Below are 19,737 nucleotides of genomic sequence, written 5' to 3' on the forward strand. Positions count from 1 at the left end.
TAACTAGTATCAGGCATTTCTCAATAAATATTTGTTGATCGAATTAGTAAGTATGTAAAACAGTTTCACATCTTTTTTTTTCCCCCTTCTTGGCTGAGAGTCAGGAAAAAAATACGGATCTCAACCCAATAAACACAAGGAACTAGATTCTGACAACCACCTGAATGACTATGGAAGGAGAATTTTTTCCAATGTCTCCAAAACAAATCTCTACCTGGTGAAAATTTTCAGTGTGGCAGCTTGAGTGGAAAACTCTGTGAACCTGCACTTGAACTTCTGAGCTACAGAAGCGTGAGGTCGTCAGCGGGTGCTACTTTAGGCCCATTTTGTGGTAATTAGTGATAGGAAACTAATACAGAAGGTTTAAATAGCTGGAGGACTGTTTCTGCTACTTTGATAAAATTTTTGATGTATTGTTTATCTTGTTTATATCTCAAAGCTATTACCTGAGAATTACATTTGATCTCTAAAGTCATGTTAAGAATGTCTTTAACAAATCTTCAATATGAACAGGACAGTTAATATATATGAATGAAATCTTTTTTCACTCTGTTTAGGAATGTGCTGTCTTGAGCCTAGTGGGGAACTGGTTAAAAAGCACAAATTAGCTGTTCTGGAAAAAATACCCTAACCTGGTATGTCCTGACATCTTATTTAACACTAGATGGTCACATTTTCTATTTCATCTGAGAAAGCACATTTTAATTTGTTACAGGAGATGTAGGGGAAGGAAAATTACTTTAAGTATACAGGTACTTTCATCTTTGCCTCAGTTTTTTTTAAAGACATGTTCTCATTTTGGCTTAATCTGTGCCTTCAAAATGTGATGATTTCCTGTGTTTTATGGTATGTTTTTTATAGTATTAACTGTTTACTACATTCTCCATGAATAAATGCAAATATAGCGTGAATATCACAGAGCACCAAGATCTGAGTAACACTATTTGGGTTGCTAAATCCTTGTAGTATATGGCCTGGCATTTTGATTAATACTATGAATTCTAAAACACTTTCAATTTCCAAATATGCACAGTCACACGTACACTGCTAAAACAATAAAAATAAAATTAAAGGAAAGTTACATTAAAATAAAAATTTTTTACGTTATTCGGTTAGGGAAAATATTCCTAACTATTTTGCCTGATGTATACATGCTGAAAAATGTAAATGCTTATTTTATGTCTGAAATGAATAAATTGATAGCTTGATTCTTAAAGAAAAGAAAGACAAAATAGATTGAAATATAAGACTTACTGATGACAGGAATTGTTTACCGTAGGTCCAGAGACACAGAGGAGTTTGCAGATAGAATTCAGAAGGTTAGTGATATTGAATAGGAAAAATAAATCATCTTTATTTTCAATAACTGCTGTAAAAGTGGATAATAAGCTAAAGAACTATAAGAAGTATCAAAAATACTAACTGGAAAGGAATATCTGCATTCCTGTGTTCATTGCAGCATTACACGATAGCCAAGACCATAGAATCCACGTAAGTGTCCACTGACAGATAAATGGATAAAGAAAATGTCATATATATATATATGACATATGGCTATCATATATATATACACATACACATTAGAATATTATTCAGTCATAAAAAAGGAGATCTTGTCATTTGTGACAACATGGATGACTCTTAAGAGCATTATGCTAAGTAAGTAAGTCAGAAAGAGAAAGACAAATACTTACTATATGATCTCAATTACATGTAAAATCTAAAACCAAAACCAAACCCAACCAAAATGAAACAAATCTCTGAACTCATAGATACAGAGTACAGATTGGTAGTTGCCAGAGGCAGGGGATGGGGGTAGGCAAAATGCGTGAAGGTACAAATTTCCAGCTATACAATAAGTAAGACCTGGGAATGTAATGTAATGTTCAGCATCATGACTGTAGCTAATAATACTGTATTGTATGTTTGCAGGTTGCTAGAAGAGTTAATCCTAAAGTTCTCACCACAAGAACAAAAAGTATAACTGTGTAGTGATGGATGTTAATCAGACTTATTTTGGTGATCATTTATATATATATATATATAATTATATCAAATTATTATCTTTTATATCTGAAACTAATAGACTATTATATCTCAATGAAAACTACTGAAAAAAGAAAAGAAACTACCAGTCTTTATTCAATGGCTTTTTCCCCTCGAATTACCATAATTATTATCTTTTTGAAGGAGTCCTGAAGAGATTTCACCAAAAATACACTTCCTGTTGGTACATGTAAATATGATACAAACTCCTATCCTCAAAAGTTGAAGATCTTTTTGGAATCAACTCAAACATTTTACCCTGTCATTTAGTTGATGTGTTGCTGTCTGAAATGTAGATTGATGGTTGACAGCATTGATGTCATAAATTATGCATGCAAATTTAGTGAACACAATTAAACTGAGGCAGTATGGGTAATTTAAATAATTACATGTATAAATAGTATTATTAGTCTTGTCAAAATCTGCACCTATACTAAATGTCAGCATTTAATATCAACAAAGAGTGTTAAGGATTCAGAATTTTGTATCAGTATGGTTGGGAGATTGATTTCAAGTTCAATTACTTATTAAAATAATATTAGCATACATTTGTCTGATAACTTTTGTTTTTGACTTTTACCTGACTTTTGAGTAAGAATATAAACTCTGAAATTTTGGTTATATCTACTAAGCTAAATGGCACACAAAAGTTATAATCAACCATTTGTAATATATGGACGCTTACTACTTATACTTTTGTATAGTTCTCTTCAATATTCATATTTTACTGAACATGTGTGTATAACATCAATTACAAATCTACATGTTTTTCCATTATTCAGAACATAACCTTTATTTTTATTCTCCTGTGGTCTACCTAAAGGTGGAGGATAAAGAATTTTTTAGTCAGATTAAAAATAGACATGGAGTTCAATGGAACAGAATAGATAGCCCAGAAATAAACCCACAGATTTTTGGTCAATTAGTCTTTGACAAAAGAGGCAAGAATATACAATGAGTAAAGACAGTCTCTTCAGCAAATGGTGTTGAGAAAACTGGACAGTTGCATGTAAATCAATGAAGTTAGAATACTCCCTCACACCATATACAAAAATAAACACAAAATAGCTTCAAGACTTAAATATAAGACACCATAAACCTCTTAGAAGAAAACATAGCCAAAACATTATCTGACCTAAATCTCAGCAATGTTCTTCTAGGGCCATCTAACCCAGGCAATAGAAATAAAAGCAAAAATAAACAAATGGGATCTAATTAAACTTACAAGCTTTTGCATAGCAAAGGAAACCATAAGGAAAACAAAAAGACAACCTATGGAATGGGAGAAAATATTTGCAAAAGATGAGACTGACAAGGGCTTAATTTCCAGAATATATAAACAGCTCATACAACTTAATAATAAAAAAACAAACAACCCAATGCAAAACTGAACAGAAGACCTAAACAAGCAATTCTCCAGTGAAGACATACAGAAGGCCAATAGGCACATGGAAAAATGCTGAATATCACTAATTACCAGAGAAATGCAAATCAAAACTACAACGAGGTATCACCTCACACCAGTCAGTATGGCCATCATTCAAAAGTCCATGAATGATAAATGCTGGAGAAGGTGTGGAGAAAAGGAAACCTTCCTATGCTGATGATGGGAATGTAGTTTGGTGCAACCACTATGAAAAACAGTATGGAGATTCCTCAAAATTATTAAGCCAACTTCTGAATGTTGGTCATCACTGTGATTAGCAGTGAATCATATGTCTCACTTTTTGGACTACGTTCCTGGTTAAGCTGTGTTGATTTTGAATTTAACAGTGACTTGGATTTGACACAGAAGAGTAACCATATTAATTGAATATTCTTAAAGATTATTGTAGCATTTTTATAACTAAACAGTTGAAGGAAAATAGCTCAAAATTTAGATAGCATAGTAGCTGAGTCCTATATATTTAGGGAAATCATAAATTCTCCCATTTTAATATTACTGTCTTCTCCCATTTGATGGTGTATGGAGGACATTGTTTAAGAGACAGTTACACTCTTCCTCGGCGATACCTATGGAGGTGGCAACCATCTCCTAGTCGGCATCATGGCTGCCCTCAGACCCCTCGTGAAGCCCAAAATCGTCAAAAAGAGGACCAAAAAGTTCAAATGGCACCAGTCAGACCAATATGTCAAAATTAAGTGGAACTGGCAGAAACCCAGAGGCAATGACAACAGGATGTGCAGGAGGTTCAGGGGCCAGATCCTGATGCCCAGCATCGGCTATGGGAGCAACAAGAAAACAAAGCACATGCTGCCTAGCGGCTTCCGCAAGTTCCTGGTCCACAACATCAAGGAGCTCAAACTGCTGCTGATGTGCAACAATCTTACTGTGCTGAGATTGCTCACAATGTCTCCTCCAAGAACTGCAAAGCCATCATGGAAAGAGCAACCCAGCTGGCCATCAGAGTCACCAATCCCAATGCCAGGCTACGCAGCACAGTACACTAATAGACAGCTCGTGCACATTGTATTTGTGTTAATAAAACCATGAAATTAAAAAAAAAAAAAAAGAAGAGCAAGACAGTTACGTGCATCTATACTCACGCACTGGGACTGCAGTGCTCCAAAGGACTTACAACAGGATTCCTAGACTAGTCTTGAGCTATCTGTTCACAAGTGACTATTTTAATGTTTTAAATATATATATCTACAAATGTTAGAAACTGACCTCAGAAAATTTGGAACTACAGTGTCTGCTGGTTTCACTCATTTTTTCTGATGTATTTTTAAGTGAATTACTGTAAGGACAATAAATGTACTTTTTACATTCTAAGAGACATTTTATATTTGCCTGGGTGAAATAAAATTCACTTTCAAATTAAGTAACAGTAAAAATATGTTATTAGCAATTTTAATCCACATGATTGATACTTACAGAATGTTAAGTATACCTTCAACTCACATCACATAAAATACTCTGTGCAAGGTATTTTGATCTTAATACAATTTGTAACATTTTTCAAAGTACATTTTTATTAGCAAATCAAAATTCAAATTTTCCTTGTTAAATATTATATCCTTATATTCTTTTTGCCATGCTTTTCAAATAAGTTTTATACATGTTTTTAATTGAAGTATAGTTGATTTACAATGTTGTTTCAGTTTCAGGTGTACAGTAAAGTGATTCAGTTATATATATACATATATATGTATATATGTGTATATATATATACACACATATTAATTTTCAGATTATTTTCCATTATAGATTATTCAAGGCATTGAATATAGTTTCCTGTGTTATACAGTAGGTCCTTGTTGTTTATTTTATATATAGTAGTGTGTATCTGTTAATCCCAAACTCCTGATTTATCCCCACCCCGCTTTGGTAACCATAAGTTTGTTTTCTATGTCTGTCATATTTTTAATTTAAAAATAAAAATTTTAGAATCAGTTATTTAAAATGTTACTGCCTACTATGTCCTCCACAAGGCTTTAATGTCCTCCACAAGGCTTTAAATAAATTTACTGATGAGAACATTAAAATTCTGAATCACAGTGTACAATTTAGATGATATTTGATATGCAGAAACAAATCTATTAAATGAGAATTTATAAGATTCTTCCCTTCATCATTGCCCTGAATTATGCCCATCAGGAATTTTCTACCAAGTTGATAATTATATCCATACATGACACAGCCACATACTGTTGCAAATTCACATATAGTTAAGTTTACAAATGAATGATACAGATAGAAAGTTATACAAGCTCTTGGGAAAGGAAGATCATATGTAATCTGGAAATGGGGCTGACCTTGCAGATGAGAAACTTTAAAGGAAGAAGAAAGAGTCTTTTCTGTCCAATATTCATGCATGATTATATAAACACACACGCACATGCACACACACACTTTAGTATTTTGAATTATTTATAATTTTATAAATTATAATATACCAAAAGTAATCATTCTAACAACTCCATGAGGTAAGTAAAGTCGATCATTTCCATTTAGTAGCATGCTGGCTAAGACATGGAATTAAGTGGCATTTTCCAAGGCAAGAGAGCAGGTGATAAAATGACTGTCCCCACTATGTGCCCTATACACTGTCCACCACATAATGTCAGAAGATGGAAAGGGAGAATGTGTAAAGACTGTAAAGCAAAGACTGTGTTTGAAGGGGACGTCTTGGGGAAAATTATTTCCTAACATTGAAACAAATCATTTAGTTTAAAAAACTTATTTATTCAACTGGGCATCTACTGTGTAGCAGCACAGGTATGAAGAATAGAGCAGTAAACTGGAAAGTCTCTAATCTCATGGGGCTCACATTAAGTGGGGAAAAACAAGTCAAGAAGTAAAGAATATGGTTTTACATAGTAATCGATGCTATGAAGTGGGTGTCAGGCTCAAGGGAAGCTATTTTAAACAAGGACAATTTATGTAATAATGGCGAAAGCTTACAAAAGTCTATCCACCATCTTTCCTTGTTTGGTGGCAAATGAAGGAGAAATTGTGTCTTATATTTGGATTCAGCAGTTTAAAAAGAATCAGACATTCAGTTCTACAAAACCATAAAGATGACTTCAGTCAACACTGCTGAAATCACAGGGTGAGGCTTGTCAATATGCACGTCCCTCCGCCATCTGAAAAGTAGCCTCTGAGTTCATTTTCCAGGCTGCTCTCTGGGGACACCATCAGTATGTCAGAAAACTACAACCTGGGACCATTTCTTTGTATCCGTGAATGGTGCTCCTGTCTTAGTAAGTGTACTTTTAGCTAAAATGTCTCATAGTCCATGACAAATGCTTACAGTGTTCCTTTCAAGCAAATGCTTAAGAGGAAACGTGATCTAATACTGTGCTGCCCAATACGGCAGCCACTAACCACATGTGGCTGTTGAGCACTTGAATTGTAGCTAGTCCAAACTGAGAAGGAATGCAACTGTAAAATGCATGCTATAATTTTAAAACTGAAAATATTGGGTTAAATGCAATCTTAACTTACCTGTTTCCACTCTTAAAAAAAAAAAAACTACAAAACTGTTTAAAGTTATACATGGGGCTCACATTAAAATTCTGTTGGACAGAACTGTCTTGAGGGGAGGGATTCAGACTGACAACTAGGCCTAATCTCTAAAATCCCAGGCCATGAATAGATAGAAACACAGAGAAGATAACTCCAACAAGAGGTTATCATCTAACCACTTCAAAATTAAATAATCTGACACTATTCTATTGATATTATTGCAAATTACAAGTATAATTATGTGGTTAAAATGTGTCATTCACAAACTACAACCTGCATAAAATTTCCTCAGTGACCATTTGAATATACCTATTGTCATAAACTGTGTTAAGAAGCATAAGTTGTATGCTTTAGAGGATTATTTTTTTCTAAACACCAATCTCATTTTTCAATTATCCTAAACACTTAAGAAATGCTGATACTATCTTAAAGCAATATTTTGATCCTTTTGATACATCTCTAATTCACTGTTGGACATACCAAATGCAAGCTTGTCACTTTTTATATCCAGTTAAGAACACTAGGGGGAGCCTCAGAGAGTTACAAAGTTTTGAGAAAACCCTGTCTGCTATCATGAGGACAATATAACATAGTTAGGCTGTTTATCTTCCCCAGTTACTCAAAGAATTTATTTAAAAAGTAAGAACGCTCCATTAGAGCCTCAAATTTATGTATTAAATCGCTGTTGAGAATTACTTTGGATACACACACCTGTATAATAATATATATATGGATGACATATTTTCCCAATTAATGATAAATTTTGCCAAGAGTCCTGAAATAAAAATAACTACACTTGTAAAGTATAACTAAAAAACTGATCCTAGTGTTTTTCTAAATATACCAACTGATTGAACATTTGTAATCAGTCATATACTCTATTGTTTTTCCTCCCCTTGGCATCCTTTTGGAGAATGTTGTCAAGTATGAGAGTTTTGAGAACCACTGATTGAATCCATAATAATTAACTAAAAATTCAAATCCATGATCATTTCGAGGAAGGAGGGAAATGAGTAGGAATCACTATGCTAATTAACATCTAAGAAGGAGCCATATGGGAGACTGAAAGGCAGAGAAATTAGTGAGAAGGAGGAAAACTGGCCAAATGATTGAACTGTGGAAACCCCAAAAAGGAGAGAGTCCACAACATTATAAACTGGCTATACTTTAATTAGAAAAAAAAAAGGAGAGCATCCAGGAAAGAAAATATTTTGAAATGCAGTGAGAAGCCTGGTATTTTAATGCCTGAGAAAGGGCCACTCTATTTGGTAATTTGAATTCTAAGGATAGCAGTGTGGAATGTTTTAGAAAGTGTTTATGCAAGTGTGTGTGTGTGTGTGTGTGTGTGTGTGTGTGATGTGTGTATATGTATATCACATATTAGAGCTACATAAAATTCTGGAGAAGAGTTCATCTCATTCTTTAGTTCTTATTCTACTGCAGCTCAGAGATGTCAACCTCATTTGCTAATTCATTTGCTCGACCAAATATTTAAGAAGCATCTATCATGAGCCAGACACCGAGACAAATTCTGGAAATACACAGTTAAAATATTACAAGCCTCTATCCTCAGGGAGCTCTCAAATTCATGTGATCTTTACATTAACATTGGGGTGTATTAGGTCCTCATTTGCTGCCTCCTGATGCTCCAGGAACCAAAACTTACTTGCATAAAAATTTCTGCCTGCAGCTGAGTTCTGTGCTCTAGCAAATAAGTTAGGTGGCTTTTTTTTTCTTTTTGAAATATATCCCAAGATAAAATTTTATAATATGTTGTTGTGACTGTTCTTGACATTTTAGGAACTACCTGTTCTAAACCCACTACAGAGAGGGCTCTGTAGTGAGGAAGTAGGTAAAAATAGAGTTGTCATAAAATAGTAATTTACAGCTACCAAATCTCAAAACAGGTTCAAGTGTTAGGGAACATTTCTAGCCAATATTTGTGTTTTCTGAAGAGGTTTACTTAGATTTTGAACATGCTGTCTCCCAGTTAATCCCTGAACTGCCATTACTGCTATCTTAAATGTGATTACAACCGTAATGACCTCCATCATTTCTATTATTGCAAGTAGAAATCCATAAATATAAGGATTCAAATAGCTCACATTATGAATTAGAAAACACCCTCCTGCACAGTTATGTACACTGAGGTGAATCAAATGAAACCCAGCAAACTGTCCTGGTCAAATATAATTTTTTTAAATTTCCTATTTATTTTATATGTATTCTACCTCTTTTTGTGTTTGAGGAGGGAAGATTTTGAAAACTTTACAAGTGATATCATGAACCATGTGTACAGTTATGCCCGAATGTTTCAACTAAAAAATATACTGCATAACAATTTTGTTTCATAAAGTGTTTTCTTAAATTATATTTGCCTGTGTAACTTAGTGGAGTTCTTTTTTCATGAATATATATATCCTTTCATAAATATTACTAACAAGCCAAAAAGCTGGCATTTAAATGTCAGTACTATAAATAAACCATAAAATCTTATGCCTGACTTGAAGGGTCAATGTTTTGGAGTAACTGAAGAGGAATTATTTTTAAAGGAGAGGAACAATTTTGGATTTATGGTACCAATAACTTCTCTCTTTAAATAACCTCAACCAATTTAATTAAAGTTTAAGGATAAAAGCCAGGCTAATTGTGTCCTCACGAAGGGTCAAAGGCACCACCATTTTCCTGGTCACTTTGGCCAGAGACCTGGGGGTCACTTTGACTTCTCTTGCGTCCTGTCAGTCACCAAGTTGTATGTCTTCTTCACAACGACCCATCACTGTACAATCAGGCCATACCCAACTTATGCCTCAATTACTATAATAATTTTTTAACACAAATTAAAATTAGAGGCAAACTTCATGACACATCTTAAAAATCATAACAATATCATGAAACTTTGCAAATTTAGTATATATACTTTCTTAACTGATCTTTTCTTCTACATCCTTTTCCAGTTGATCTGCTGAAGAATATAATGACTTTGCACTGGGCATGAATCAAGGTTAAACTCCTTGACCTAACATTTAAAACAATGAGTTAGCTGCTTTTATCCTGCCCGACCAATCATTTTTCTTCTCCATTACTTACCATAGCTAATTCTCTACTGGGTTCAGGTTTCTTGTACTTCCATGAACCTTCCCCTCTCTCTGTCTGGATACACATTTTGCACATTCACAATGTGTGTTTTCTTCTTCTACTTTCTCCAAACCATTTTTTATATTTAAAAAAATTAAGCTTATCCTGAGTGAGGTCTTCTTGGCTAAGCCCAACCTATTGCTTTTTTTAAAATGCAAATCTATACCATGTAGATTAGCACTCAAATCTCTATTTCCTTACATATGCTTTTCTTGCTTTTTATGTATTTATGTTATATTCTCAATTACTGGGTCGTGTGAGTACCTTAAAGGCAGTATTCCTAAACATTGCCACTGTCAAGTACCTCGCTCATTATTTTTCTTGTGACCTATATATCTTGAAAGCTTTGTCTAACCAACTCTATTCACTAAGCAAATGATTGCTTTTTTTTGCGTGAGAATCAGGATTATTGTTCTGCTGTTGATACTATTCTAGTCTTGGGAAAAGACGCAAGAAGCTTTATCTGTTGAGCTTGCAGAAATATTAAAACCAGCTACAGACTCCTATCTTTTACCTTTTAAGAAAGAACTCCTTAGCCTTTTGCAGCTACTGCTGTGGATAAGGGTCACTTCTTGTCTTTGTTACAATCTCCCTAACTAGCAAGATTTCAGGTGTTCAGTAAAGGTTTAATGCTCTGTCCAGCCTGTGATTCTTAGCAGGAGCTAGGAAGAAGAGAACAACCCAAACCCTCAGAGGGCCAAGGTGGCTACAGTTAAAGAAATGTATGTACTTTTCAGACATGGGCCTAAGTTTTGAAAAGCTAAGGAGCACTTGCTATCTTAAAGTAAAAGGCTTCTACTTTTCTGATAATGATGAATTTACTCTTGAGGGCTAGAAGGGAGGCGTTGGGCCAACAGAAGTGAAAAATAACTTAATTGTTCTTCCAAATGCTTCTTTATTGCTGAGTTCCTGCATGTCATATCCTTATAACAGTAGACTCTGCAAAAGAGTAAAATATTAAAGTGCATTATTTTAGCTAATGAAGCTTAGCTGATCAATCAAGTGCTACATTCAGATATTAAGCTACAAAAATAAGTATTGAAAAATAAAATAAAGTAAATGGAGAATTGAAGATACAATAAGACCAAAGCAAAACAAAACAAAACAACATCAATCAGACGAAAATAAACACTTATAAAGTTAGTAATACAATAATCTGAGTGATGACTTTGATTAAAAAAAAAACTGAAATAAAACAAATGACAGGAGTGATACAGCACCAGCCCCAAAGGGAGGTCTCCTAATAAAATCCCAGCTCAGGAGCGGAATGCAGGAAGAGCTTAGATACTCGAACCAGCCTGCTCAGTTAGCCTTCTGTGTCGGTGGCCTCTGCAGGTGGCCCCAGACAGAGCCCATACAGAGAGCCCAAGGATGAGGCCCAAAGCAAGGCATCTCAGGCCTGAGAACAGGTTCCGACTGACAAAGACAATGAGTGGGGTTTGTTTTTGAGGGCCTTTGACATGTTTGTGTCACATATAATTTCATTTTCATATCAGCTGATTAAGGGAGGTAGTATTATGTTTATTGTGTTTATTTTTTGTTTGCAAAAACAGGCTCATAGTTGTTTTTTGGGTTTTTTTTTTTTTTTTTTGGTAACTTAACCAAAATCCTACCTTTTCTTGGAAAGAGCAATAAAAACTTATGCCGTATTTTATCAGCTTCCAAAGGTCATACATAAGGCTCCAGCTGACCTCCATCTGGTCTTAACAGGTAGGTAAATTAGACATGAAATCCCCCTTCAAAACCCAAAAGTTTAAGTAAATAATTTCTAAATCATTAAGGTAAAATTCTATTCTTTCTTATACAATATTTACAGTATGGCATACTTGATAGAGTTTTTTTGTGGAAATAGTTGTGGAAGCTGTTTAAATAATTTATTCATCCCTTCGAAAGACCTTTATTGAACCAGAAACACTACAGATTTAGTAAAAAAAAAAAGTTCTCAGATTTCATGGTACTTACAGTTACAGAGGAAAGACAGTAATTTAAAAATAAAAGCATAAATAAACAAAGCTGCAAACTTTGAGAAAACCATATGACACAAAAGACTAGGATGTTTTATACAGTGTACTAGAGAAACGTTACTCTAACTGGGGACAGACAGTCCATGGCGAAGCTGTTCTCTTTCATTATAGTTAACGATAAGAAGCCAATGGAAGGATTTTGCACAGGAAAGTAATACACTCCTATTTTTATTTGTAAAAGATTACTCAGGCTGTTTGTGGACAAAGGATCAAAGGGAGTAGGTAGCAGAATAAGGAAGAGAGGGGAGGAAGCAATTTGCAATTGTCCAGGAATAAGTAACAAGATTAAAGTAAGGTGCGAAGAATGACGCCAGAGAGACTTGGATGGGTTTCAAGAGAGGTTTTGTAGGGAAAATGCTAGGCTACAGTGATGGATATTAAATGAGTCAAGGAGAGTGACCACAGGCAGATGATGTTTGTTCCGGCCGTAGTAAGTAGGGAAGTGTCATTTACTAAAATGAAGAAGGTTGCAGAAGTGGCAAGTTTAGGGGAAAAGAGCAGTAGTTTGGGCTTAAATGTTGGGTGTGATATGTCTCTTCAGTATTTAGTTGTAAATACTGAGAAGGCTATTGAATCTTTTAGTCTGAAGCTTGGAAAAAGAAAATGGAAGCAACCATAGATGGCTGATATGTGAAGTGATGGGACTCCTGAGATTGCTAGGGTAAGCAGATGTCTTGAGAAGGGAGGAAGGGGCCAGCAAGGAAGACAGAGGACAGGCAGAGAGAGAGAATAATAAGGTGCTGTGGGGGCCAAGACAGACAGAACATCAACCATGTAAGATGCAGCTGGGAGGTCATGGACGATGATGACTGAACAGTCCACGCTAAACATGACAACAAAGAGGTTTCCAATGACCTCAACAACAGCAACTTCGGTGAAATGGCATTGGGAGTAGGGACAGAGGATAGAACAGTGAGTGGGAGGTGAAAAGTGAAGCCAGCCTGTGTAGACAACTTTGATTTAAGCTTGGTTGGAAAGGATAGTACACATACGGGAGAGTAATGTGAAACTGGGGTTTAATCGAATGATGCATACATACTACAGCATTTTTTGAATGCTAATGGGAAGGATTCAGTAATAATAAAAAGTAACAGCAATCAATGTTTGAGTCTGCACTATGTGCTAGGAATTGTTCTAGGTGTTCACCTATACAGCTTTATTTCATACTCGTGACAATCCTCCGAAATAGTTACTGCTATTTTACATTTATGGACACGGGAACTGGGGCACAGAAAGGTGGACTTGTCCAAGGTCTCAAGCTGGTTAAGTGACAGAGTCAGGATTTAAACAGGCTCACTCTAGTTTTGGCTCTTAATATTCTACAATACATTTGTTTCTCAAGTAGAGAGAAAAAGTTGGAAGTTCAGGAGAGAGAGGAAACACCTGAGGAAGTGCATGGGAAGGCGGGATGAAAGCGCCATCTAAAACAAAGGTGGAGGACTGGGCATTTTTAAACAAAGGGCTGTTCTTTGCTGGGTTTGGAGATGCCTTAATGAGCCAGGACTGACTTATTATATCTCATCAACCATGATGCAATAAATCCTCAGATAATAACAATGGTGGTAATCATTTCTTTTGAGGAAAAAATGGATTATGATGAAGCTTAAGATTCCCTAAATAAGTACTCAAGAATTTCACTTCCAACATCCAAGTAGTACACTTCAGAAACTGAAACCCTCAACCCAGATGTCTTCCCCAGTACTCCTAGTAAGTGTTAAATTGCTTCTAATTTGATTTAGTACAAAAGCGATTATGTGGTGTTGCTGGCTCCATTTCAGGTGTGGCTGAAGCACATATAAAGTGCTTTTGGATATGCTAACAACTCAACAGTGTTAATTAAAGGCAATAATATGCTTGGCTCTTTGATATGGAAGGTTCTTGCTGGGAGGTGTAAACATTGAAATACACACACACACACACACACACACACACACACACACACACACACACGAAAGCTGAATTTTGAGAATTTGCCTGGTTTCCATTCAGCAGAATTTGTTGGTTTCCATTGTGAAGCCATGTAATCTCCTGTTTTACAAAAATAAAATTCTTATGAATTTCCATGCAATTCTTATGTCTCCCAATTTATGGGGAAGATGAGTATGGAGGGTAGGGGGTGGATTAGAAAGAAAATCTCATAATCGATAAATAATTTTTCTGGCAATCTTGGCTAAACCCCACTATTTCTTTTATAATGAGTTATCTTTTTTAAGTTAAAAAAAGGTACCATGTAGTAATATATAAAGATAAATAGCATACATGAAGCTTGTTAATTAATTATACTCTCATTATAGACGAAACCTCTAAAAGATAATCCCATTCAGGAGAGAATTATACTAATGTTTTGTTAGAAAGGATAACAATAGACTGCTTTCTATCTCCCTGGGATGGATAGAAAGAAATGATGTTTAATCTCCTTTTCCTACACCCACCCTCCTCCTTTCTTCCCTCTACTCCTTTCTTTCAAGATTACTGCAGATTAACAAGGTGCAGTAGTCCCAGAAATGTGAAAAATGTCAATTTCCTATTTATTGTTAATTATTCTTGGAGAATAATTATCAAAGAATTGTTATAGAATTTTAAAGAGAAGAAAAAATTACTCCAGTGTTCTACATAATATAATCCCTAAAATATATATTTGGGGAATTTTTATCCAAAAGTAGATTCCCATAACTTCTTTGGGGACACTAAAATAGATTGGAATATGATCAGCATAATCTATTAATCCCTAAATTCCAAAGGAAATAATATGGAAATTCTTGATGTTTTAAGTTCCTTCCATCCTTACATTTTTGTTTGTTTGTTTTTTTCCCTTTTAAAAAAAATCAAAGTATAGTTGATTTACAATATTGTGTTAGTTTCTGGTATACAGCATAGTGATTCAGTTATATATATATATATGTATATGTGTATATATGTATATGTGTATATATGTATATGTGTATATACATGTGTGTATATATATATACACACACACGCATGTGCACACACACACACATCCTTTTTCATATTCTTTTTCATTATAGGTTATTATCAGGTTTTGAATATGGTTCCTTGTGCTATCCGTAGGGCCTTGTTGTTTATCTATTTTAGCAATAATAGTTTGTATCTGCTAATCTCAAACTCCTAATTTACCCCTCCCTCCAATCAATGGAGGTTTTAAAAGTATCCACTCACAAAAATTGAAAATAATATTCAATTATAAGAAATAAAATTGAAGAAAGAAGGAATATTTGGTGGATACAATGTGAAGGAAAACCAGAAACACTAAAGAATTAGATCAGGCCTAAAGAATAAGATTTACTAAGAAATTAAGAGCAAATTGCTTAATCACATTTCTGTTGGAATCTTCCTGCCAAGACAACCCCCTCATGCAATAAGGACCATTTCACAAGACAGCACCTCCCTGATTCCCACTTGTTCCAGGGAATTGAACATTAAACAACTCTTCTTCTTTTGAAATATCCCCAAATTGCTTGCTTGCCCTCTTTGCAGTCAACCAAAGACTGCTGAACGTTCCTGAAGCTTCACCAGAAAGTCTCTCCCTGCTTCCAAACTTTCTGTCTTAACAGAATGCTTGCCAATCAGGGACCCTCTTGGTGTTTCCTCTTTTTACTCTATAAAACCAATTCTCCTTTCTAATGTCTTTTACAGATAAATGGTAGAATGTCTTGCTTGAGGTCATATGAACTATTTCAAAATCTAATTTAGGGCTTTGATCTCTAATCCCTTCTAAATATTTTAATGTATAGACCCACCTAGATGTTTTATCTGAGTTATTAATTCCAACCAAATCAAATAGAACTAATGTCATAGAATTGACTATTCTAGATACCACTGTGGACCAAGATAGAAAGCAGTGAAGAGAGAGCACGTCTGACTCCCAGGCTGATCCCTAGACCTGAGGTGAGCATCCTGCCGACACTACAACTATTTGAAAAGGATTTCATTCCACAATTTGAACAGATGAGCATTAAAACCCAAAGGCAGAATTGAGTCAATAGTTTAACATGAAAAACGTCAAAGTCAGTTCATGGTAAATGATTTTTCAAACTCTGATAACATGTGTGTCTGCACATCTGTGCACATACAGGCATATAAAAGAGAAACGGAAGAGGGAGAGATTGAAGGGAGGGAAATACTGGAGTTCCCTAAGAAAAGGGGAAGGAGATGAGAAATCCTGGGGTAGATGAATGAAGGGAGAGGGTGTCGCTGAGGGGGAAACTGTACCTAGAGAAAACAGGAAATGATCTTGAAAACAAATAATCAGTTTAGAAAATTTTAATTTTTCTCTTAAGGTTGGTTGTGTCTCTTTTTAGCCCCTGGCCTCTTGCTTTGGTCTGGTCACTGGATGCCCTCCTGCTGGCTGCTGTTACAGGCCTTTCAAGTCATCCTCCATCCTGCAGCTGGGGCATTCTCTCTAAAAGCTCGAACCTGACCATGTATCTTCCTTGTTCAAAGCCTCTTTTAATGCCTCTTTCCCAATTGCTTTTAGCATAAATCTACTTCCGGCCTAGCATCTCACCAGCACCCTCTTCCTCTCCCCAAATTCTACCTTGCTCCCTCTTGCTTCTGGGTCTCTGTACCTGCTGCATTCCCTGCTTAGAATAACAGCTTCCCCCTTTTGCCATTTCCTCCCCTAACTAATCCCTACTATTCTTCTCAGTTTACTGCTTAGAAACCTCCTTCTGGAGAGCCTCTGACAGCCACCTCCCTGCAGGTATCCTAAGTGATCCAACAGCATCGTCTGCTTCCAAGCTTTATATGGCACCTGATTGTACCTGCCTGTTTCCTTGTCTGTAAGACCTCCTAGACTGTGAGCCATCTGATACCATGGTTTGCTTTCCAGCTCACTCCTCATTATATAACTAATACCTGGCAGAGTCCATAGTGTGTATTAACTAGTTAGTAAATATTAAGCTAATAAATTAATACTTTTGAAAGTGATTTAGGTGAACTGAAAAATAAGAAAGAAATAATACATAAAGAATAAAGAGTTTCAAATCTGTTTTTTAAAAAATGGGAGTTAAAAATAAAGTCACATCCTCAACTAGCTTTTGAAAGCTTTTAAGACCTCAGTAAAGTGTAGCCTTCCTGATTATACCAATAATACACAGATGATATGTGGTCCACTGACAAAAATAGAAGGCGTTGAGCAGCTAGAAAATTAGATTAAAACAGAACAAACTGATTGGATTTAAAGATTATACAGGGTCACAGTCTCAAGATTCTTGCACTGTAGGGAGTATTATATCATCCGTAAATCTATCCTCCATGTAAAGAAGTACATGAGTGATGTGAGCCAGGCTGATACAGCTGCTGCTCAAATGTTCTAAGAAGAGTTCCCATCAGTACACGATGCACTAATGCATGCTGTTGCATATTATTTATATGCTACATTTGCGTTTACTTAGTAATTCAAAAGGGAATTAACATGGAGCATGCTGTTTGTCGTGACAGGTAATTTTCAAATATAAGAATTCTTCCACTCAAATATAATCCATACACAGATTAAGAATGACTGTACAGTTAACACACATACGGTATATTCTTAAGCAGTAGAATTCTAATTAGATGCCCCTAAATACTTATAAACTCCATTTTATCCTGAAATTCTTATCACTAATATATTCATTTGAATGAATTATAAATTCTTCCACTTGTATTGAGAATTTGAAAATATCTCATCTAAAAAAAGTGTAGCATATTCTAGGTAAAATGAGAAGTGGTCATTAAAATCCTTTCATGAACATGCACACACACACATATACACACACCCCAAACCTAAAAACTCAACTAAATTAAATTTTCTCAGAAATTTTATAGAAGAGTTTATTGTAGGATTGGTTTATGACTGACAATTTCCTAGTTAAAATATGAATTTTAAAGTAACTACTTTAGCATACTAATTTGGGTTGGACAAGTGAGTTATAGATATGACCATAAAATAAATATTTATTTAACCTTTCAAAACAAAAATAAAAGGTGAATTGTCTGCTCTCTATAGAGAACATCTTACATTTATTGTTTCAAGGTGGGGGGAGATCCCTCTCAAACTTTTTGTCTGTTATACTCTTTTACCTTCAAAGAAACAAAGATATCTGCCTATGACAAATAACATATCATTTTATAATTTCCTGCTGTCCAGTTTGACTATTTTAAATGATAATATAATTACCATGGTTATTACAGAATATCATGAAAATACATGGTTAATTGTTTTAATATGACTATGGAACTTAGACATATTACTTTGAGTGCTCAAAAGTAAAGCATTGTTTACTAACTAGAAATATTTTAAAGTAATACAAATAATTATTTTATAGAAGTAGGAGAGAAGCAAATATAGGGGTTTACCTTGAAGAATTTTCCATTTTTTAAATGACCTTCTATATTATATTACATATTAAAAATATATAGAAATGTGAAAAAAAGGGAAATTATTAAAGGTGAGTTGACAAAAAAGGTTGGTCCTTGGACCAGCAGAATTGGCAGCACCTGGGAGCTTATGAGAAATGTAGAATCTCCTGGTGTCACTCTAGACATACTAAATTAGAATTTGCATGGTAACAAGATTCCCTGGAGATCTGTATACACACTAAAGTTTGAGAAGACATATTCTATTACACAGGTGTATATAATTCATTTCTCCTTGAAGCCCTAGGAGCACAGCTCATATTCATAATATTTTTCTATGATAGGAAGGTGGTATGTTTTAACTTTACAGACAGAAAAATAGTGTGCATCAGGGATGTGATTAGCCACATATTCACTGTCAGTAATGATAAATTTGTTGATGATCAATCAATATTTAAATGATTTCTTTATATTATTCCATAACTTGAAGCTATAAAGGGAATGCGGTTTTAGGTAATAAAGACAGACTCTTGCTAGTATCGAGTTTTTATGCACTTAGAAGTTGTATGCTATTTAAAGAGAACAATCTCCAGAATGAGTTTACTTTCTATGTTTTTTTCTTATTATTTTACTATCGGTAATTAGGGCTTTATAAGTCTATGTGATTGCATAATAAAAGAACCTCTGTACTTTTTTACTCTCTATATTTTACTGGTGATCAATTCCCTGACTTTATTATATTACCCATCCCCCTAGTCTGAATAATTTTGTCATTTTTATAAGTTTAATTGATTCATTTCATTGCTTTTCATGCCTAATTCTAATAAACAAATATTTATTATTCTACATTTGCTAAGGCAAAGCTCAGTGTGGGGAATGGTTTGTATTAAATGATGAACAAGATACAATCTCTGCTCTCAAATACACGCCAGTTCATCAGGGGAGTTAACTCATATACACAAATAATCATGATTAGTTTCAATGACGAAGAGAGTGCTATGGGACACAGAGAGCAGTCACTTCTGATTTGTGGAATTAGTTAAGACTCCCTGAAGAAGAAAGCATTTAAAACTAGGCCGAGGAGGCTGGCTGGGTAATAATAAGAGGATAAGCTTTTAAAGGGCATTTTGTTTGTGAAGAGAGCAAGAATATCTCCATGTGGTGGATTTTTACAAAAATGTCCAGGAATTAAGTAATCAA

At 34.8% G+C, this 19,737-nt stretch overlaps 1 protein-coding gene and 1 pseudogene across 1 annotated transcript in view; one reads left to right on the forward strand and one right to left on the reverse strand.

Annotated features, from left to right (window-relative positions):
- Nucleotides 1–19,737, reverse strand: part of ROBO2 (roundabout guidance receptor 2) — a 1,150,857-nt gene that overhangs the window by 915,476 nt on the left and 215,644 nt on the right. The window lies entirely within an intron of this gene.
- Nucleotides 3,980–4,497, forward strand: LOC105087812 (large ribosomal subunit protein eL32-like; annotated as a pseudogene).

Source organism: Camelus dromedarius, chromosome 2 (assembly GCF_036321535.1).
Source record: "Camelus dromedarius isolate mCamDro1 chromosome 2, mCamDro1.pat, whole genome shotgun sequence".
Lineage (NCBI taxonomy): Eukaryota > Metazoa > Chordata > Mammalia > Artiodactyla > Camelidae > Camelus > Camelus dromedarius.